The following is a 24,711-nucleotide window of genomic DNA, read 5'->3' as shown; positions in this document are numbered from 1 at the left end:
CCTTCATTTTTAATGTTTACTTTATAAACCAGTTCAGATATAAGGGAGATATAAACCAGATTAGATATAAGGAAGAAATTTTTTACAATGTGGGTGGCAAGAGACTAGAACAGGTTGCCCAGAGAAGTTGTGGATGCCTCATCATTGAAAGTGTTCAAGGCCAGCTTGGATGGGACTTTAAGCAACCTAATCTAGTGAAAGACGTCCCTGCCTATGGCAGGGGGGTTGGAACTAGGTGATCTTTAAAGGTCCCTTCCAACCCAAACCGTTCTATGATTCTATGATTCTGCTCTTACCATCTTGATTGTTTGCGGGCCATATTCTCTCTGTGTATGCATAGTGCATTACAACACCTATACAAACAGGACATCATCTATTTGAAGCAGCAGTATCTTTAGACGATTCAACACTTCTCACTAACAAGTAATTAAGCACACTATCAGCTGCAACGGATCCACAGCCTTACTTTATTAAATCCAAATCTCTTGTTTAAAGCTGTTCTTGTTTTTATAGTCCAGCACTGCCAGAGGGGAATAATGTATTGATGATGTCTCATAGACCTTCCCATTGCCATCCAGCAATGTTGTTAAATGTTAAATCCATTTTTTTTCCCAATCACTTAATACCTTTTTTTTTCCAGTTGTTTTTTTTTAAATGTTGTTTAGGTTTTCCCTGTAAAAATGGGCTTTTTTTCTATTAGAGTCACAGTGCCCCGAAGTATTTTTAAAAGTAGAAGAATTATTATAATTCTGAAGCAAATTTCTATGCAACTACATTCAACTAGTATTGCAATTTTGTACCCAAATTTTTTGTGTTGGTTTCTTCCAGCTAGAGGTTTATAAGCAATAAGATTTATAAGCAATGAATGTGTCACATCCTTCAAACTTTTTATGCAAAACAACACTTGATAAAAGGAAAATATTTTAGAAAGGTATATCATGGAGGAGAGATAATATAAACCAGAATGAAAATATTTATGCATAAGAAGCTTACCCTGGGCTAAAATTCAAGCTAACAGCTCATGTACTTGATAATGAATACAAGGATGGTATATCTTTCATTATGCAAAAGCAAGGATGCTCTGGTAAATAAGCATAGTGAAGAAAAAAATGTCAGATGCAAAATATGTGTGTATGGACATGTAACGTGTATGTTTTTAGCTGTTTATGTAAGTTTGTGTTTAAGCATGGAAGAATTTCTTTTGAACTGAAGTCTTGTTCTATAGCAGACCAAATAAGAAAGCCAAAATATTCTAACTTCTAGTGCCATTTGCGCTGTTTGCCAGCTTCTCTACTCATTATTATGTACAGGCCACAGCATTATATGCTAGAGTAATTTGCTATTTCATTACTAATTCCTTTATGCATTCTTCAGAGCAGCAATTAAAAGGTGGGCCTTCAGCCTGCAAGAGCCAACTATTTGAACCATAATCACAACATATTTTATCCTTTGTGCTGGAGGCAGTGCAGTGGTTTAGACGTTACGTCCTGGTGCAGTCTCTTAAGATTGCTTCAGAAGTAAGGGGGACCAATTTACAAATATCTTTTTGAAAACATTTTTTGACACAGAAAAAGAAAGAAGGGCAGGGTACTCTTCAATGTGCTGTACTGTTAATTGTTTAAGATATATTTGATATTTGGAAAAAAAGAGAGAAGAGAGAGAGAGAATAAAGATCTGTGTTGTCCTCTTCATAAATAAGAAAATCTTATTGCAGCGAAGTTCACTTATTAATATATCTGACTTTTGACAGTTTCTTATCTGATAGTCCTTTCTTAAATGAGAGAATTTTGTTATGCACAGATCAGTCTATGAAGGCTTCTTGTCAAAGCTGTAAGTTTGTTCATGACAAACCTACAGCAATTTTTACTAAAAAGCTGGTCTACTCATTAAAAACCCCTTCCCTGTAAAAAATTGAACAAATGTTTTTGTTCTAGCCTAACAAAGTATGCATCAGAGATGAAGGGATAGTTGCTTAAAACACAGAGAATTTCTGAGTTTTCTGGGAAATTTTGTTTAAGATTTATTTTAATTGTACATGGCAACATCAGGAGAAAAAAGTTACCCCTCCCAAATATTTTGTTTAGAATGAACATTTTATAACAATGTAAAAACCCTCTAATCGCTACATAAAAACATGTTAATTTGCATTTATATTTACAAAATTTATTTATCAAGGTATTTAAAATAAATGCTTTAAAAAAAATAAAACTACTTTCTCTAGCACCACTTACATTGCTTAAACCTTAATATCTGTTTACAAGTAGTTAATTCATGCCCTGGAGAGAGAGAACTTAAATGATGCAGAAGCTGATGCTTTGTTAAGTCTACAAAGACCAAAAGTAGAACTATTTATTCATCTAAACCCACCACAAACAAACAAAAATCTAATGTGAAACATGGGCACAGTTGTGCAGTTCTTTCATCATTAATGAGGAGTTTTATGACTAAATAAAATGTGTTAATTGAATTCAAACCATTATTCAGTAATACTGCATCACAGAAATTCCTCCATAGTAATTTTATGGGTATTAGTATTTTATACACAACCAGAACTGAAGAAACCTTGCTTCAGATTAAATGCTACTTTGTGGAGTGTAAAATGGGACAGTTATTCAGTTTGCTTGAACACTAGAATGAGTGCTAGTTTGATGTTTCAGTGGCAAACAGCAACCCATCACATGGTAAAAACATATAGCACAGATTTGAAATAGGTCCGTGATCACTAATTGTCTTGACAGATCAAAGCTACGACAACAGAGTTCTCAGGGAGATGAAGCAATTTGCAGAGGATTATTAGATGGCTGCAGGTTCCTCAAAAAACACGAAGAAACAAAAATAATGTAGTTGGCAATTACAAACCCTACTTGCCATAAAGTGTGTTTATATATAAGCCTCTGAGTCCACCTACATAAGTAATTACTGTGTGAGGGGAGTACTGCTCTGTCTTCTTTGCCCTTCATAACAGAATGCCAGACTAGCAACTACGGAACTTGTGAATAAAACACCAACAATGCAGGATTTCAGAATAGAGAATGTACAGTATTGAAAATGGATTTTAAGAGTTCATCTAATACATCAGCTTTTTTCCCCAGAGTGCAATTTTGTCTCCTGGTCTTAATTCAAAGTCACCTTTTACAGTGTTTACTCTAACAGTGTTCTTGTACTGTCTGGTCACTTGTATTTAGTATGATAGTACAATTGATATGAAGGTACTGTGGTGCTAAGTCCCTGAGATTTTTATTCAGGGAATGCCCCTAACCTGTAACAATACAGCTTGAGAAGGATAAGATTGAAATGGATCTTACCCAGATGCCTGTAAAGATCAGAACTAGGACAGAGACCAGCTCAGACTTTGGCCAGCAAATTCCTATTTCAGTCTCTCCAGCTGCCTTCCAATACACCAGCACAATTCAGAATTATTGAGTACAACTAATGACAACAATCAACACTCAGTCAGAAATGTTATTCTATATGTGATTTGCATATATATTGATAAAAATTACAAGAGGAAATGAACTACTATTTTTACAATAGTGTATGACAAGAAATGACATAACTTCATAGTGAGCAATATTTTGGTTTTGAACATCTTTTTTTTATCTTTATCTGTCTGGCATAATAATAAACAAAAAGAATATGTATGATGTCTAAATTTCAAAGTGTTGTTGAAAATTTACCTGTTACTTCTGATTAACGGTTTATTCCAGCATTTTTTTCTATTGTAATTAAAAGGAATCTTGTGGAGCAAAAAGCCTCATAACAGTGTTATTAGCGTCAGAAAAGAGTACATATTTTTCTTCCACTCTTAAATCTGCATAGTTTATCCTCAGATCTAGACTACTAGGAAGAAAAAAGAACCAATAATCTCCCCATATTCTCATATTGTAATATGCTTGTAAATAACAAATTCAGGAGGCTAAGCAAACATACTGGAGGTAATTCATGACCTTTGTTTCCTCCCTCATTAAAAAGGTAATTTGGGATTAACAAAACTACAATGGAAATGTTTTCTACAAACCACAGCATTAATATAAGTACTGATAGTTACTGAGAGAAATATGGTGTATAATCATTTTTTAATTGTCTTGTGCTCTTCCTTCTGAAAAATTTACACAATAGTATCATTTGTGTACAGTGTACATATTGACAGATAAATACAGGACCAAAGTAACTGTTAGACAATCCTTCTGCTGAAAAAGTATTTTAACCCTTATTACCCGTGTTGGTGTTTAAAGGAGTGGGATAAGGAACAAAATATTCAAATTATGTGTTGCACATCCTCTTTTCCTTTCCAAAGGAACCAAACATTGAAGTTTTCCTTTGACTATTCAGTAACAAAACCTTCTGCTCTTTCTACTTCCCCCTTCTTCAGGGAGTTTCCACTTTGTCAGAACAGGAGACCCTGGACGAGAATAGCTATGCTATTTCTGATGGGCAGCTAGTTTGACAGGATTTGAACACATAAATCAAAACCTCTGTGCTTAACAAGCATGAATAGGAACAACTGGATCTGAACCATTAAAATCCCTGTATTAATGTAGAATGTGTGTAGAAATCTACACATTTAGTTAGCTAAAATAAGAACCAGTATGTACACCCTTCAGAGATTGTTCCTAACACAAAGATTTCTGGATTGGAAGTGTTTGAATAAACACTCTCTAGGTATGCAACCAGTGGAAAGAAGAGGGAGGGAGCTGAGAACTAATGAAAACTTCTGCACCAGCAGATAGTGAGACTTTGTACAGAGGTAGGTGTCTACATAAGAAAAAGAGCAGCAGGATTAAAGGATTCAAGGTGATGACTGTTACTACTTTTTAAAGACAGCTTCTGTCATGATCTGTAAGTGCAGCTTCAGTTGAAACTGATGACTGCAAAATGGTCATTTTTATTCTGTCTACTTATTTAGACAATGAAAGGCTTTCAAAGTCTGAGACACATTCTCTGCATTTTGTTTCAATGAAGCATGCTACAGTCCTACTGGGTGGACTGGGCATGTGTGAACAGATGCAGGAAGGCATGGTAGGTTTTAGTACATATGGGGCTGTCTGAGCCCATTCTTGCAATAAGTGCTGATTCTTTTGAATTTGGTGTATTTATACATGGCTAAAGCTTTCTTGGTTGGGTGTTTGGTGTTTTGTGGTTTGGTGTGGTGGTTTTGTTTGTTTGTTTGTTTGTTTTCCCCTGCTCCTTTTCTCTCCTGAAAAGGAACTTGGAAGAAGAAAAAGTTATCTGTTGGAAAAATTTACTGGTTTAAACAAAACATCCTCTCCCACTGTTTCTAATGCATTAACTTTGTTTTAAGTTGACACAATATGATTTCTGCTGCAAGTTTTCAGTTTGGTGATCCCAGGAAAATTAAAGAACACAATTCATATGGTGTTAATGACATATATTCTACTTAAGGCTTAGAAAATTATTGGATCTAATGAAAGAGTAAGTAATGGAATATAACTCCTTGGGTTTTGATGGAACCAAAAAGAAAAGCTGAAAGACTGCTAGAAAGAGAGGTGACCTTTGATTTTAAGAACATGTAATTCTGTTTGTTTAAAAAGAACACAAATGCATCATTTTTCACTTATGGGTATTTATCCTGCCCTTTAAAGGCCAGGTAGTGCGTGGAGCTAAAGTTCATACTTAAAATGATATCTGAGTATCCAATATGAACCACACTTTTCCCTTAGCATTGATTTTGATCCAGAAAAGATTAGGAAGCAACAACAAAAAATCATCTGTAACTATTCCCAGTACAAAGAAAAAAAGGAGCTCACAGTATGTATACACACACACACACATATATTTGATAGGCACTAGATGTAGACTCCAAACTTCTTACTACTTTCTGAACTCCACAGAGATAATTAGAAGAGTAAGTACTGGAATGCTCTACAGATAAATAATAGTATTGAAAAGCTAGCTGGTAGTTCCTATCAGCTGTCTAAGGAACTGTAGTGGAGAACTTAGAAAACCATGTTTTTCTCCTTCTCCTCCTCCTCTTGCCACCATCTCAACACAGAGCTGCCACAACAAGCTAATCTTTCAAGCAAAAGCAGTTTAAGAAATATGTCAATCCCAACTTCTAAAGAAAAAAGATAAACTCCTTTCTGTATACTCTACCGAACATAGATATTTGTTAGTTAAAATATTATTAGTGAAACACAAGAATATTTTTGAGGAAGTCATATAGTTTCCCTTCTGGACCTCAACAGACTCCAGTCATATGTTGGCTTTCTGCTTTCACATATAAGAGGTTCAGATATTTCCCAATGTACTGATTGAGTGAGAATAACTATTTTAAAAATGAGGTTTTGTCATGGTTTAACCCCAGCCAGCAACTAAACACCACGCAGCCACTCACTCACTCCCCCCCACCCAGTGGGATGGGGGAGAAAATCAGGAAAAGAAGCAAAACTCGTGGGTTGAGATAAGAACGGTTTAATAGAACAGAAAAGAAGAAACTAATAATGATGATAACACTAATAAAATGACAACAGCAATAATGAAAGGATTGGAATGTACAAATGATGCGCGGTGCAATTGCTCACCACCCGCCGACCGACACCCAGCCAGTCCCCGAGCGGCGATTCCCCCCCCCACTTCCCCGTTCCTATACTACATGGGACGTCACATGGTATGGAATACCCCTTTGGCCACTTTGGGTCAGGTGCCCTGGCTGTGTCCTGTGCCAACTTCTTGTGCCCCTCCAGCTTTCTCGCTGGCTGGGCATGAGAAGCTGAAAAATCCTTGACTTTAGACTAAACACTACTGAGCAACAACTGAAAACATCAGTGTTATCAACATTCTTTGCGTACTGAACTCAAAACATAGCACTGTACCAGCTACTAGGAAGACAGTTAACTCTATCCCAGCTGAAACCAGGACAGTTTTGAAGCAGAATTTCTCACAAATGTTAGTTTAGGAAAAACGTTCTGGGAAATTTTTTACATTCAATCTTCAAAATGCACTTAATTCCTATACTTCATTAAATATTTTGGAATACTAGCAGCAGTAATAAAATGATATGTACTCGTAGGAATAAATAGTATGTTGGCATATTCTAAGATGGAATATACGTATCTTAAAATTAAGAGTAGCTAGTGATGAATACTCAAAGAAACAATTTCTTTAGAAGATGAAATTGCTTTCTGCATCTCAGTTATGAGACACAATGCTGATATGAACTACAAAATTTAATAAAAGCAGATTATAAGCATTGTAATTCTGAAAAGAATTTTTCATTTTTTAGTGAAATTATAATTTTAAAAATATATTTTTAGGTAGGAAATATCTTCCACATATATATGAATAAGCAAATGCTATGTAATTTTAAATTTCCATCTAGTTCTACAAATTATTTAACTGGTTGGGCACATGGGAAAAACTCATAGCCCTAAAGTTAGTTTTACATTATTTACAGCTATTTCAAATCCAGAACCTATTTAATTTGGTATCTGTACCAAATGCCAATGATCATTTTAATGCAATGTTGAGATATCATTTCTGCTGTGGTATAGCATTTATTAAGCCCTAGCACAAGGAGCCTTTTCTCCTATAAGAATGGGACTGCCCACACTTGTAGCAATCAAGACACCTGCATCCACTTAACCCATCCTAATGTGATTGTAACAGCACCAGGGAGCATGGGAGTTGCATAGAAGCCAACTCTCATCTAGAAGCAGTATGCCTCTGCTAGTAAGGCACAGTCTGTAGGCTGACAAGTTCTGGCACTTTTCAGAGCTCGATAGCTCATGGGCAATGCTTCATGAACATGCTATTCTGCTTCTAGAGCCAAGCAAGTTCACCCATACGTCTCTGCACCGTTCCCCATGCATTTACTGGTGGACATTTCTGCCAGTGCAGGCATCTCTGGCACTGTGACTTGCTGGGCACTGTAAACATGCTTACCTCTTCTTTGGTTTCCCTGTGAAATACTTGCCCATTTATTTGATGATGACTGACTACCTTTTTCAGGAAAGAAGTGTGTTTTTTAATCAGAAACACTGACATTTGAGGCTTCTATTCATTCATACTGACATTAGTAGATATCTAATGTTCAGCTGTTGTAACAAAGTTCAAAAGACTATTTTTACCAGCATCTTATATCCTCTTTTCTAACAATGTGTGCAGGTGATGTGGAATACCTATGATGAAGGTGAGACATTCAACATAAAGAAATCCTTAAAATGAATGTCTTGTTTTCTCAAATCCTTACACCAAAGTTACATTTGCTGAGAATTGGGGAAGTTCGAGTTAACTATCATATAAACTTCTTATTGTTAAATGTTTTTTAAATAATGCAAGACATGGGGAAAAAACCTTTAAGTATTGAACACTTCCTTTATGGAAGATGTTTTACAGAAAATCTATTTAAGATCCAGGCTGCATTCAAACTTCATCCTTGAGATTAAAAAAAAAAAAAGAAAATGACTGATCTACTGAGTTTACCACTTACGTGTATAATTATAAATTAGTTATGCATTGCTCTCAGACATAATTTAATCAGTTTTTAAAGGAATTATTAAAACAATACAGTATTTTTTTAACTTCAGGAAAGTCTTTCTGACATACAAGCATCTGTAATTATAGAAAGTCAGAGCACAGGAAGTATTCTATATGACAGGAAGACATGATTAACTTATAGTGTAACACTACCGTAGATCAGGGTCTTCAGGTACTCCTCCAAATTCTGTGTGGATGATAACCATGTTAAGCCTGTATGGTACTCTTATTGCTAATATTAATATTTCAGTTATTTAGGAATTGTAGGTTATGTTTATATTCACAAATGAGTGATTGCCTTTCTTCTAGTCATAACTGTGAATTTCTTCTTTGTTTTCCATGGTCATTCACTTTCCTGCAAGTAGAAAGCCTTTAGCTGAAACGTAAAATCATAATGAGAGCCAGAAATAAGACTTGACAGTGATACTATCTTACTAATTTTGACCCTAAAACAAAATAACTGGAGTCGTATATAATGAACTGAATGCCTAACCACTTCCCTACAAAGACCAACACATAATGTACATTTTAAAATGACTAACAGAAAAAAAGGAAAAAAAAAAATCCTGTGTGCATCAGAAGCAAAATATTAGCGTTACTGCCATTAGAGGAAGCAATACATGTTTTCAGTGATAAAGACGTGTATGTGTTCTGAAAAGTGTGTGTGTAAGTAATAAGAAATAGCAGAAAAGAAAGGGAAGGCATAAGCAATGACAGAAAAAGCTGTCTGTAAATGTGTCTTAAACCTGGTCCACACTTTTCCCTGTGGTTCATAATTCAGTTTCAGCCAGTTTTCCCAACAGTAATGCCAAACAAGAGGTGGTTCTGGGTGACACCAGGAGACCAACCATGCTGGCATTGTAAAATTGCTGCTGCTTTGGTCATTCTTTGATTCACTAGAAGGCTAATGCCCCTGAGCCTCAAAGCCAAGCTGTGCAACACGAGGGATGCGGAGGTCAGTATCTTTCTGACTTTCCTCGTAAGTGGTGAAACCAAGGAGCATGAGATTAATACAGCATAGCACATCAAAATTCTTGTTAATTATTTCTCAAGTAATGCAAAACATGAAACAATCAATTGTCTGTCTTTTCCCCCTTGGGGAGCCCAACAAACCGAGTTCCTGAAGTTTCATGCCAGCAACCTGAATGTCCCATCTCCTGTCAATTAGTCACTCGAAGATTTACTGAAATCTGTCTTGAAACTGAGTTGGTTCCTCCCTGTCACTATTTGTGTGGTTATTCCAGGACTTCACACGTCTGACAGATAAAAATTAAAACACAAACACTACACGAAACTCTTACTAGTTTTTGTTCTTTGTTCTAATTTGATCTGTTAATCTATGCTTCATTTTATATCAGGATTATAGCTTGTAAATTAGATTGTCCTACCTGGCATTGATCCCCTGGATGCATTTATAATAAGTACATTTATTCAGTGTATTTGTAATGGATTTATATAGCCTCTCAGCTCTTATTTTACTAAGTTTAACAAACCAGTACCTTTTAGTCTATACTGAAGAGAGAGAAGGTCTCCATTTTCCTAATTATGTTAGAGACTCTTTCACACCTGCATCTATTCACCTTATTTAGTCCACATATCTGTGTCATAATGGACATAAAATATTGGCAGAAAATTGCAGCTTGAGGGAAATGCTGTTTTGTCTGAGTTATGTCACCTCTTTAGGATAACTAATCCTAATTCAAATAAAGGGGCATGTCTGAGCTACCTTGCAGTAAAATACTCCAAAACATGTTTAGGGATGGAGTGTAGGGGTAGAGATTCATGAGAAGAAGTGGGACATTGGATTGCCAAATGGTGGATTCTAGCAGTGAAACTTTTTAAGTAGAAATTGTCTGGTGCCCCATAGGAGCAATTCACACAATTTTTCTCACATTCAGAGTTGCGTAGCACTCCAACTGGAGTCTCTGCAAGGCATTCTTAATGGTTTGAATACTTCCTTGTTTCTTCTGAAAATATTTCACCTGATCCATACTAGCAACCCATTAGCCTTTTCATGTTTACAGTGCTTCAGGATGCACTCTATTTGTGATCAAACATGAATTCCTGCCCACTTGTTCAATTAATTAGATGCCAGGCCTTTTTGTCCAGAGGAAATATGAGACTTTAAAAAGAGTAAGTCTTCTTTTGTTACTAGGTTTTATATTGTAGGGCTGACAGCCCTGCTTTCCTACATCAAACAGACACTCCTTAATGGTTATAAAGAAATATTTGGTGATGTACTGCTCTTGAATCACAGATAGCTTGCTTCAGTGAACATTTTATTTCACACAAAACTGGGACAAAGTGGTTACAGGAAGAAAAAAGGATAGATATCTCCATGAACAAATAATAAAATCAGCATTAAAATATATTATTAAGCTGTCTAATAATAATCAGTTTGATTGCTGAGAAGTCAGGTGAACTAATGTCTGTGATTACAGCAGGATAAAAAATACTCCAACAGCAGCATCCAACCAAGGGAAACAATAAGCTAAAACTTTAAACATGTTATTAAGATACACAGTGCCCACAGCAAGAGAACAGGACTCGCAACATTAATTGCTGGTGTCTAGACCATAATTTTTTTTTAGTCCCCACAAGTTTAATCCGTCCAAAAAAGAAAATAGTATATTAATGACAGGTTTCATAAAACTGGCATAGAATCAATCCCAAACATGTTTAGAGTCACAGCTTCAGTTAATTTCCTGTCTTGTAAACACAAAGGTAACAGGTCATTTCAATTCAGAGCCACTGGAACCTGTGGATTCTGTATTGCAATTATGCAGTCAGTGTTGATACATTCCTCAAATGGAGTAAATGTTCAGCTGGTATCCATTTAAGGTATCTCCAGGTCTACTTTAGTGCTTTTATCTGGTTAAAAAATGGTAGAACTCAAATCTAGATATTTACTGTAATAAAAGTTACACATTCATACATGAAGGAAAATTAGTGCAATTCTTATCCCACCAGGTATTCAGTTCTACTTGTGTGCAAATGGAAAGAGTTCACATTAAACTTATATGTGCGTAAGGAGCACAGTTTCTCTCTTGGCTGTATGATATATTCAGAACTCAGTAATGAAAGCTAGAATGGCTGAAGAAACATGTTCTTGGTGGCTTTATGCAAACTTATACATGAAGAGGTTTTAATTATGTAAATGGTCATGCACTACAGGCAATTTAGTATAATAAGCTAATTAATAACATGGGGAAAGGCACAACTTGCCATTTGTTTTCATTCCTGTGTACTTATTCCTATTTTAGTTGACTTAATGGTGTTTTCCAACCAATTTTTAACATGATAAATCACAAGCCATGACTTTTTGTTAAATCAGTCTGAAGTCTTTTCCTTATCAATTTCCAACTGATAAAACAATTTCCTTCCATGAATTTCAAGGGAAAAGACAGCTAACATCCCTTTTGTAGGATGGCGGTACAGTTTACAGAGTCTTTTTCAATACCGGATTTCTATTAACCATCTAGCTGATGACAGAGGGAATAAAATACGGTGCACTTTAAGATCTATAAAATTTTACTGTATTATTTTAAAATAATAATAATGATAACTGGAATCTTATTATTTTAGTAGTCATTGAAAAAAAGTTTTTATCAATTCATTCTAGGATAGTCAAATAGGTTCAAATTATGGAAAACAACAATGTAAGAATATCACCAAAAGATTAAGGTTCATAATTCCCACTTATTTTATACAAAAATATTTGTACTGTTTTTATTTGTAAAGGTAATTCACTTACTTACTTAGAAACTTTCTCATAGTTAGAAAAACACTAAAGCATACATGACATTTAAGCACACTCCTGCAAATCTTTTTATCTGGACTGGAAAGATATTTTTCCATGCCTTTCCTAACTGTTTTTTTAAAAACACCAAAAATAAATTATTTGCTCAGTTCCAGTATAATTAGAATTAAGTGTCTGAATGGGACATAGTCATTACTTATCATCCTGCAAACTTTTAGGTCATCTTCGAATATGCCATCCTTATAAAGCAAAAAAGTCTTCTGCTGAACTCTTGGAACTCCAGTAACACATTATATAAAATTACAGAAACTATGTGAAGAGTTTCACTTTGGTAACTGCTGGGTAACTCAGTGCCGTAATCCTAGGAGTCTAATAACTTCTTTAATAGAAATTAGCAATTACATCTATGAATTTTGTTAATGAAGTTCTTGATGTGAAAATACTAAGTAAATAATATCAAATTATAAGACTGATTATATTTTCTGAAATATCTTATGATAAGTTTATGTCCCAGTACGTTATCTTACAACAACCCCTGACCTTTTCCAAAAAGTGATCATTTTTTCAAGCCAAAAATGGCATATGACTCATTGAGGTTGAACAAGTCATGCCCATTTCCTTTATTGCTGTCCAGAGGTGCAATATGCTTTTACCTGTAATTCTCCTAAATAGAGTTCCTGAGTATATCTTTTCCAATAATAGTTTCGTTTAATGGCCTTCCATTAAATTATAAAATAAAAAGGATTTAATCTACAGGAAATAAGATCAATCTTACTTTGTTGTTTATTCTATTAATATTTGTTGTTTATTAAAGACATACTACGGTCTTGAACAATACAATATTCTACTGAATATTGTTGATATAGTATGGCAACAAATAATGATTTAGATTAATAGGCATTTTGGATTTTTTTTCAATTCCAGTTTTTAAGCAGTTTATTTATGTGACAGCATTTTATGCATGGGACAGATTTTTGTGTGAAGTTATTATCACTCATTTTTTGGCTAAATATTCTTCCTGTTTTCCTTGCAGACTTAGTCCCAGGTAGTGGCGGTAGAGGGAAGTTTGCACTAAAATTGCATAGGGCTCAGAAGGCTGGCTATTTCTACAGAAACTTAAGAAATAATCAGAGAAGTTTAGTGTTGATCAGTAAGTTACTGAATACTTTTCATCATTTATAATATCTTCTTAAGATAGAAAACTAAGAAGGCTAGAAGAATCATATTTTTATGTTGACATTTACTTTGAAACCCTGATAGCGTATGTTTTTATTAGCACTGAAGCTTCTGATTTGTTAATTATTTATGCTGCATTATTTGTCTTCCCCTCATTCCTTTTACTCTATTTTTTTGTGGTGGGTATTAACAGCTATTAATTTGCCTTAGAACAGTTAGAATTTTTGTAATAGTAGAATAATTTGCATAGTAAAAAAGTCTCTGTTAAAATCACTGTCCTTGTTTGCTAATTCATGCACAGGCCGGACTTCCTATAATGTTCCCATGATTTATATTTTTTCTTGACAAAACTTGGGCATGTAAGTCTAAATCTAAATCTCAACTAGACAGAATAGACTTCTTCTCATCCTACCCTTTGCATAATACTTTGTGCTAGCCTACAGGAAAGAAAAAAGTGTAGCATAAATCTGTCAGTTTTTATAATAGCCATGTCTTTCATGAAGATTCAATGTTTCAAGTGACCTCATTGCAGCAACAGAAATATGAATGGTTTCATGTGTAGCAGAGAAATAGAAACACATTACTTACAGAATCAAAGTTCCATGAGATTTCAACAATGCTTTGTGAAGAAATTTTAGACATGCTTTAGAAAGACTGAATATTTTTGTCATGGAGGATCCCAAAACAAATGACATCATAGGCGTTATTTACATTTCTTTGAAATACGTAATTAGACAATGAGCTTTCAACAAGTAAAGATAGCTGGTTATAGATTAGATTTATTTTAGATACCTTTAGTAAGTCATCTGTATTGGAAATATCACTACTGTTGTAGGACGTATTGCTTGCCCTATCCTCTACAGAATTCAGACTTTGAGCATCCCCTCACTGTAAGATTTTTTGTCATAAGTCTGTTATGTAACCAAAGACTGACACACTTTAGACATCTCAGTGTCCTTTGATCTCCATAATCATCTTCTTCCTACATAATATGCACTTTACTATAATAAGTAAATTGCAAGCTCTCAAAATCAGCCACAGAGAAGAAATAACTACTGATGGAATTAATAGAGGGCCTTATGGAAGAAACAGCAAGTTGGCGCACAGTCACCATGACACTGAGTTTCTGTTTACTGCACTGGCATAAGTGTTGTTCAAAATTTGTTCAGTAATGTTGTTTAATTGGGCTTAGAAAATAAAATGTTATTTGTAAATATGTTTCCCTTTAATATTAAGCTACAGACCATTTTCACTGTGATTCTTGCTCCTGTAAAAACATGTTGTCCTACATTGCCCTGCAGACTATTTAATAGTCAGGCTTCTGTTAAAGGCTATAGATGTTTCTAAGCAACCACAACCCACTTTAAATATGCTAGTCAATTAGCTCTAGACAGCATCTTCCAGTGTTTGTTTCTATTGTTTCTTTCTGACTTGAAACATAAAGAGACAGAAAGAGGAAATTTTAAAATAATGCCTTGTACTAATCAAGGCTGATGCTATTAAGTAGCACTTCTTGTAGATAAACAAACACAGTCCTTGGACAGCCCCTGTCCAAGGGTACAGTGATGTGTGTGCTTATCAATCCCTTATCAACATATAAGCCAGAAAGGACAGAAAGTTATCTAGCTAGTGACAGTATGGAAAATAAAAACAAAAAACAAGAGAGGTATTGGTGGTTGTGAGACTAGCTTCTCCTATATTGTCCAGTGTTTTCATATTGTGATTTTTAACAATCATTTGTTTCCACAGAAAAACAAATAAAAAAGTCTCCCCATAAAACAAACCCAGTTGTTACATACTTTTAAAGGAGAGAACTCTAAAGAATGATTTTTCTATTCAAAAGTTAAATATCAGTTGAATTTTGATCACAGAGGGATGTCTTAGGCAGCTTATTCCTGTTAATCTATAATTTTTATTTTCTCTCTTTCATGTTTATAAGCCCCATTTCATTCCTAGAGTCACAACAATCTTTCTTACATGGTGTGGTCAGTTTTCCTTATCTGTAACGGTTTTCCCACTGTATTATTGTGTGTAGACATCTCAGTGAGGAATGTCCGAGAAGAAAATACTGACACTTCATTAAGTCTCTTATGGCTTAGAATACCTCCCTCCGTTGAGGCCTGTATAAAACATAGTTTGTGTTTGCTGTGAATATCCAACATGATTTAGCTAAGCAAGGATGAATCTTACTGGAACTTGATACTTAACAGCAAGCCTTTCCTGGGCTTCTGGTATTGCCACTGCCATTTAACACAAGGTTGAGAGTGACTTAAAGTATAAAATTACATCAAAACAGGGAGGCTAACTTAAGTATGTGTCTGGTAACCTATTTAACTCACTAGCTATATTTCTGTGTGTTACTTTCCAGTTGATAGCATATTCTATAATCTGTACCATAAAAGCAAGAAAGAACGGCCAAAGATCTTTGTAACACAATAGCTCCCCTGGGATATTAAGTGGCTAATAATAGAAATTTTGGGAAATGTAAGAACAGCACAAATACGTAGTGATACTACCCCTGGGCATGTATCCACACAATTGCACCTTAGGGATTTTCTGAAGCCAGAAGGAGTATCAGTGTATTTACAGCTTTATGGGATTTTTCTTCCACATTATTTTCTGGCTTTCCCTTGAGTCTATGGAAAATTTTGAATCCCAAATAACTTTTTGCAAGAAGTTTTGCATCTTCCCTATAAGCTGTGTTTATTCTGAACCTTGCACTCATTACTTTCAGTTTTCAGACTATAGCTTTTGTACTGGAAGAAAAAAAGAATGATTGTTCCCTTCTTTTTTTCCTACTCATCAGACATGATTTTATAACCCGCTGTCTGGTCTTTCCTCAGTTTACCTCTGATCCAGATTGAAGAATGCTAGGTATATAGTCATTACTCGTACAAAAGCTGTCTTATTATTTTGATCATCCTTTTTGTCCTGCTCCTTATCTTGCCAAATGTTGCTGTATTTACATTTGAGATGGTCTAACTCTGAATGGAAATTAACCACCTTCAAACTGTGAGTGCTTGTGATATTAGGACTGTTTTTCTCAGGGAACATCACTTCACATTTATTGCATGCTGAATTTCATCTGGCAGTTTTTTGCCAATTCACTTGATCATCTTAGGATTCTTTTGTCTTTCTCCACAATGAAGTCAGCAGTTTTACTTCTCTAAGTAGCTTAATAACTCCAGAAAAATATGTGATATTATTTTTCACCACCTTTTTCAGCTCTGCTATCAATGTGTTAAACAAAATGGGTTAATGTATGAACCCTGAAGACTCCCCTTGAATACAGAGATAATTTAGCTGTCTCATAATATGATCAACAACCCCAAACTTCCTATACATTATCATACATATATTATATAGTATGTATTATAAATTGCCAAACTGACTGTACACATATAAAATAATCACAAATTTGCTGTGATCCTTTACTAGCCATAAAGTATTTTCTCACTAGGGACTGATCTACTTCATAGCTATGTCAATGAATACCCTGCCTTATTCATCAAAAAGAGATAGGTCAGGTCATATGTGCCTAACTGTCATATTACCTTATACAAAGTAAGTAGAAAGAGTATTAAAGGTTTGACATATCTTTTTCATACAGCTATAGCTTGCAGAATATTTTCTTACAAGAATTAGTGAACTGCTTTCCAGTCTTACTTTGCCTGTACAGATGAGTATTAATCACTGTAAAAGGCTAGTGTGAGACATCACATGAAACAGAAAAGCTAGAAGTGCTCAGTACCCTTTGTTGTTACTGCTGTGACTCCTTCAATGCAGTCTCTAAATTTCCATTTAATTTATAGCACACCTTAGGAATCATATCATAGCAGTAAGACTTTCTTTTATTTCGACACTGCAAAATCTGAACTATGATCTCACTCCTGCACCTTAGGAGATATACACAACAGTTTATCACACCATCTACTGATCCAAGCATTATGGTCTTTTTCCTGACTAGAAGAACCTCTTGGAATTTCAAAAAGGATATACTTTCTAAGACGTACTAAATATTGCCAAGTAGAAGGAAGTTTGTGGTTTATAACACAAAACTCGAAGCAAAAGAAGTCATGGGCCTTTTAGGAAAAAATAACTAACATTGCAAAAATCTGTAACAATGAACACTTAAAAAGTGAGTGCATGTGAGATCTTACTTTGAATCTCTGTAGATTTTGCTGCTGTCCCCTGAATTTCTCACCTAAGGAAAAAGGGCAAAATAAAACTTTGTGAAATGAATAATATATTATTCTGTTAGAGAAGTTAAGTTAAAAATTATCACAAGCAAGATTTATTTTCACTTTCTAATTTTGAATCTAAGTGAAGGGAACATCCTGTGTATTGAGTATTCAATTTCTAACAGCAAAGAGTTCTATACAATTTGAAAGGACACACACTATCTCTGGTTCAAAGCTATGTAACAGTAAATCCATATAATACAAAAGACAAAAAAAATTATCCTTCAAATTATGACTTATAAAAACATAAACTCAATCTTTTTCAGTGCACCCAAACGGATATTCAGTGTCGTATTCTGTGGGAAGAGAAATATTTTTTATAGACTTAATGCTTAGAAAGTATCATGTACCATGCTTGTTCTTTGCATACAATCAATAAATATTTTCGATTTCAAATTGAGAAAATGCAAACATAAGAATAGATATAAAATAAAGAACCTGATCTAATGCTCAGCTAATGTAGTGAGAAAACTTATAAGGACTCCCTGTACGAGGTCTGGAAGCAGCTCTGAATGGGGGGTAACTCTTAAAAGGCGCTGCACCTTTCTATAGAGCAGATACACTTGCTTCCAAAGTATCTAAAAATCACAGGATTTATCAGGTTCAAGACATAAAGGCAGAATGTCTTCAATTTAAATTTGTGTTCTGATCTGCAGTTGAAGGTTTTAAAATCAGTATCCTTTTGTTTATTTAATTGAAAGACAGTCACTGAACTATTCTCAATAATATTTAGTAGAGAAACAGAGAAGGGACTTTTGGGTGGTTTTGTAAATAACACAGACAAAAACTTATGCTAGTTAGAAATCTTTCCTTGATTATATTTTCCACAGCAGAAGATTTACTCATCCTCAATTTTCTACCAATGTTTTTAGTGTTTTCCTAGTCAATCTTAAAAGAACCTGGGTAGAGAGGAGAGCTGTTACTTTAACATTATGGTGTTTCTCAATGCAGTTCTGGAGGAATCAAAATCTTTGGTTGAAAAACTCCTCTACTTCATACATTTTACAAAGAAACAAGCAGATAGTTACAGTTTTCCTTAGTAAACACCAATATATTTCAAATTCTAAAAATTAATGTTATGGAAACTTGGTCAGTGTATTTGAAAAACCTGTGCAGAGAAGTGGAACTGACATGCTTTTATTCTTGCAGAAGCCCTCTGATACTTGCAGGTTTATGTCCAACACAGGGCAATCAGGTCTTCCTGCCTTCCCTGACTATTTTCACTCTGCCATCGTACAGGAGTAGACGATGGGCTGGTTTAGGTATATCTCATCCTGCTGGACCTTGGGCTGAAACCTTGCCCATAGCTGGGAAACAGTGGGTATGTCCTATGTGCACCATGCTGCTTTCTCCCATATTCTGCCCATGTTGCTGGCCAGAGAAGAAGAATGAACAGAAGAGATATGGTTAAAGCCAATTTTCATTCAGTTTATGGGACTGCAGCAGCAGACACAAAAATGGAAGGAAGGTAATCAAGACAAGCAAATCCAAGCATCTGTTCTCTGTGCAGCAGATGCCCCAGGACCCAAAAGGAGACACTGACACCATCAACACATCTTTTCGTTCTGTTTTGTTCTTCGTAGTTTCATTTTTCATGGAAGTTTCTGTGCCAGGCCAAGCTCAACAAAATAGCTTCACTTCTTATTCCTTTTAATCTGGCCCTGGATCTAGCTCTGGTTTATAGATCCTGAAGATAATCTGATTTTATGTCTCCACAGTAGTTTTATTGTATTTGAAGACATCTAAAGGGAACAATATTCTTAACTGGTATTAACAATTTATTATGATACATTTTGCTAGTGCTCTTATACTTGGGTTTTGATGAAATGGCATTAAGAGGTGCATGAAATCCTCAAAGAGAGAATATGTAAAAGTTACTCTTCACAGAAATATTGTATTGATGCTTGCCAGAGAAAAATGGTAATGGTAGAAATGGTGAATTCATACAAAAGAGAAGAGTCAAAAAGTTAACACCACATCTGAGTAATTTTTTTTATATATTATCTGTTCAGAAAGCATGTTAACATGGCTCTTGATTTCATTGCAGTTTCCATCCTCTTGCCACATGCTTCCAGATGCTTTAGCAAAATGTGTAATAAATAGTAGTTCCCATTTAAAGACAAAAAAGTGCTTTTTACTACTCTAGCTGTTCCTTTCATCAGTAAGTTTAATAAAAGAGAGAAAAAAGTCAACCCCCAAAATACCTCCCACCCCCTAACCTAAAGGGAAGATTTTGAAAATATTTAGATGAATGAGCAATTCTTCACATGTGAATAGTCACAGTGAAGCTCTGCTGACAGTGTGAGAGACATAAATTATACATGATTTAGCTCTTTCAGTAAGCATTCAATACAAGTGACCAACTGAGTGTTAAATATATTGAGCAAAGGAATGTCACTGAGCTCTAAGGCAATTTAGGACATGTATTTTCAAAAACATAAAAATAAATAATACAAATGTATTTAAAAATAGTTCAGCAGAAAGGTGTATTTTTAGAAAAGTAAATTAAATATGCTGCCATTGCATAAATAAAATATCTAATGGGCAAACAGTGGGTACAGCCTTTATCGTACTTGGGACCTAAAATGTAATGAAGATAAATGAAGAATTCTCTCTGTGCCCCTGGAGAATTTTCTGTTCTGCTTGTCAGAATAGTTTCAAAGCACCAGTTCAACTCTTCTTGGAGACCTCCACTGCTAAAGCGGTTTGGTCAGAATTTGCCCTTTTGATGTTTACTTCTTATAAAGTTCTTCCAGTAAAAATGATGTAATGTGTTCTCTTTATCATTCATCAGTCTTCTCTCTCTCTCTCTCTCTTAATCTCATATTTCAATAGTTCTCTCCCTCTCTCTAGTCATGGCAACTAACATTTAAAAAATATTAATTGGCTTTGAAGCAGCTCACTCTTTCTATTCCTTTACTTTTCTCCCACTTTCGGTAATATATGCTTTCCTTTCAGTTTCTTTCTTTTTTTTAAAAAAACAGATTCTGCCTTCAACATCAAGGTACCTGTCCTCTTTAGCAGGACTTTTAACCCAGGCTTTTCAGGCTTTCAATGACAATCTTGCACATAAAAGCTGATACTCCAAAATTTTCTGTCAATCTTTTTTATTTTTATTATATTTATTATTGGAAAAGCCTAAAGATGCAGTTTGTCTTCAAGCAATAATTTACCCAAAAGGACTGCAATAAATTCTGCTGTTGTTGTCTAGTATCAGTACTAGTTGTACGAGTTACAATTCCACTAATTTCAAGGGTATTGCACCATTACATGTTGGTCCACTTATTGTCAGTAAAATATTTCCTCTGAGACAAAAGTAAGGACTGTGGCATCATATTTTATTTTTCATAATAGATATTAATTATGGAATCAAGCAACTGACTTTTTTATATTTATTCCGAACAGTTTACTTAATGCAAATTCACCATTACACTGAGGGCCAGTACAAGATAAATGCACCACACATTTAGAACAGTCTTTCTTGACAGTTATGTTCAGAAATGTTATGAAACATTTATGAACACTGAAGTCTATACACATCATCAAGCCTACTAAAATTGAAAAGAGCTCCTTACTCATGCAAAAATAAGCAGATGCTTAAGTGTTTGCAGGAACAGGTTTTAATTTCTTTCCATGGGTATTGGACAGGTCCTGTCCACAGGGATGAACTTCAGTCAATAAAATGATTAACAACAGCAACACACACTGTGAGAAAGTGTACCCACTCCAGGAAAATTAGTTTAACTCATGTTAGCTGCAGTCTGATCAGTGACGTGCAAAACCTTAAATCTCTTGGGGTATATTGCATTACAGAATAATGTCTGTAAGTTTTTTACAGCAACCAGTTTTCCTGACTTGTGTAGAACATGGCAAGACTTTTCCACTTAATGAAATGTTACTGTTTTGGTTCATTTCCCCCCAAAATGTATTGTCCATGTTTCCCATTTAAAAATATGTTTCCAGTAATCTAAGAGTTTTATATACTTCTGCATCTTCTTATTGTGTTATTTTGTCTAACTAATTTCTAGTGTGATGATCCTCCCCAAATCTGGCTATAATCAAGAGAAATCTCAGAACTATTTTTTAATACCTTTTCCTAATTTGGAAAATTATTCATAACTGCAGATACATACATACGTAAATTTGTGTACCCTGATTTAGTATTCTATCTTGACATCACCATATTCATGATATCAGCATTTTAATCTTTCATCTTTCTTTTGCAAACTCTTTAACTGCTTTTTAAAATATGAATTACAATATTCAGCATTTTTCTTTTGTGGTAGAGATGTCATAGGATTGGTTCCAAAACTTCCTGAATGCAATTGATAAATTTCCCTGGGCCTCAAGAGGGAGTTTGAATCAGGCCTTTAATTAACACTAGAAATTAATTTTAAAACAGTTTTCTATTTCACAGCCATGCCAGAAATCTCTGTCCAAATAGTAGTTTTCCAATTGTTCCGTTATTAAAACCTAAACCCGTTGTACCTGTTTTCCCCAAAGTGATAAACTAATCACTCCTCCAATCTAATTTCTTTCTAACATTTTCTTCAAAGCTAAGTTATTCATAATAAATTGTTAATGTGGCATCTCACTTATTTCTGTAAATGGTGCTAGAACACTTCTGCCATTTTGTAGCACTTGCAGCTTTATCTATTTCTTTTGATAAACTACCATTTAATTGTGTCTTAACCTGCCTTTATATCCAGAGAAGGGATTACATGATCCTTTCCTTGATTCTCATTAAAAAGTTGATAAGCAGAATTTGTAGTTTTGGTATTCTGAAGTTAAATTAAATATGATGTACTTACAGAAATAACAGAGGAAGTGGCAGGTTATATGTTAATAGGATATCATTAAACTCTGACTTCTATTTCTTCATGAGGAATTCCTGAGGTCAGATTTCACAATATATTGACTGATTTTCCTGATTAACTAAAGATTGTGTGTATCTGAGAATATATTTATACGTATGCATTGTCGTATGGGTTGATATGCAAGGTACACTTGTTGTTTCAACTGAAAAATGTGACTTTGTGTGATAACATGAACATAGGACATAACCAGATATATTAACACTGTATACGTATATAGAACTGTCATACAAGAAATCACATTCTTGTCTGATACACTAACAGAATTTCCATACCTCAAAAAGAATAGCACATAAAGAGAACGAGTGACTGAAGTATAATAATATTGATAATAAATCATTTATTCCACCACATTTTGTCATATATTTTCTTATTCAAACAAATGTGCTACTTTTAATTAGGAGAGAATTTGTTTGGGGGGTTTTTTTGCTTTGGTTTTTTTTGTTTGTTTGTTTGTTTGATTGTTTGTTTTTCCCTGTGCTGTAGCTTATTGTTGCTATGAGGCTATTTTATGATCAGGAGGACCTTGTTTTTAATAACCTGAAATTGAGTCTAGTTAAGTGGAAATGACTGTGGGAAATGGAGACATTTCAAAGCACGCCCATGATAATAAGCAATGCCCTCTGTGTCTGGGTGATGATGCAGAAAGGGTATGTAGAAATGACTGCATATGCACAAAAGGATTGTATAACTTTTCAGTGTGTATAGTGTATAAAAGAAGATCATTTGTCGATAAGATTTGGAAACAGATCAGTGCTGCATGGTGAGATAAGAGGAATAATATTACTTAGTGTGTGGGCAAGTCCTAAATCACAGAGTTAAAGACTGGATTACAAAATACCCTGAAAAGTTACTGTGTTGGTCAGATTACTCGTTTGTTTCAAGTCACTTAGCAGTGACACAGAATTTTGCTTTCTTACAAGCACACATACTCTGAGCGTGTAAAATTATTTTATTGTTTAAAAAACCCATATGAACACTATCAAGGTTGTGTAAGAAAAATTCAGCACTTAAAATTGAAAAAATGACAAAATTCATATCCAATGCAGACCATTAACTGTATCCCTTTATATCTGTATCTCTATGTCTATCTGTATCTATATCATCTATATCTTCTATCTATATCTATCTATATCTATATCATCTATATCTATACCTATACCTATACTTATACCTATACCTATAGCATCTATATCTAGTCTAGCTATATCTATATAATCTCTCTATCTCTATATATCTATCTCTCTATATTTATATCTATATTATCTATATCTAGTCTATATCTATATCTATATCTCCATATCTCCATATCTATATCTGATCTATATCTAATCTATATCTAATCTCTATCTATCTATCTATCTGTTTGTCTATCTATCTATCTATCTATGGTTTGTTATTGCAGTGGAATAAGGAAACAGGTAACAACCAGAAGACACAAATGGAACTAACAAGCTCTGTGATCATTCACATCATTGCTTTTCATTTCCTTCTTTCCTTTTTTTGTTTGAATTCTATGGTATACACAAATAAGTTTTAATACAACGTCAGTTACTCTCTCTTAAGAATGCAATGTGGGATCATATTTCTTTATTCAAATACAGAGTCCAGAAGGCTCTTTAAACAGGAAAAGATAAATTGAATAATTTCAATATAGTGAGATACTAGTAGAAAATGAAAATTATACAATATGCTAACACACTGAGGAACCACTGTTAGATAAGTATCCACCACAAGGTAAGTATCTGCAGCACTACAGAAATACCGCTGAAATCTAATCTATGTTAGTCCTAAGAGATTTACTGTACGATTTTAGCTAATACTTCTTACCAATGGATAAGTAGATGGGATACATATGAATGGCAATAAAATAGCAGTGGAAACTTACTACTCCCTACAGGGACAAGGTATTTTCTCCTCAAAGACTCCAGTACAAGTATATGTAGGTCTTTGTTATCAAACAACATAAAAGCTTGCTCAGGCAGGATGCAAGAAGTCTGATGGATGACAGCAATGATTTTTGTACATGTATAATACTAATAAAATTTTGTGAAATAGCAGCTCTATATAAGTATGTATAAAGAAGTAGAAGAATAACACTAAAATACAGTTCTACCATCTTAATTTTCATAACTCTCAAGCATAGACGCTGACATACTGCATA

General features: G+C 34.5%; 1 protein-coding gene across 3 annotated transcripts in view; it reads right to left on the bottom strand.

The window, feature by feature from the left end:
* The window catches only part of PTPRD (protein tyrosine phosphatase receptor type D), a 1,297,083-nt gene that overhangs the window by 444,654 nt on the left and 827,718 nt on the right, over positions 1 to 24,711 (bottom strand). For all 3 annotated transcript variants that reach the window (XM_052775887.1, XM_052775885.1, XM_052775888.1), the window contains one exon: positions 17,593 to 17,636. The gene's annotated coding sequence lies outside the window, so the exon portion shown is untranslated. The remainder of the gene's footprint in view (positions 1 to 17,592; positions 17,637 to 24,711) is intronic.

Source organism: Harpia harpyja, chromosome Z, assembly GCF_026419915.1.
Source record: "Harpia harpyja isolate bHarHar1 chromosome Z, bHarHar1 primary haplotype, whole genome shotgun sequence".
Classification (NCBI taxonomy): Eukaryota; Metazoa; Chordata; class Aves; order Accipitriformes; family Accipitridae; genus Harpia; species Harpia harpyja.
This window is presented reverse-complemented; position numbering and strand designations above follow the sequence as displayed.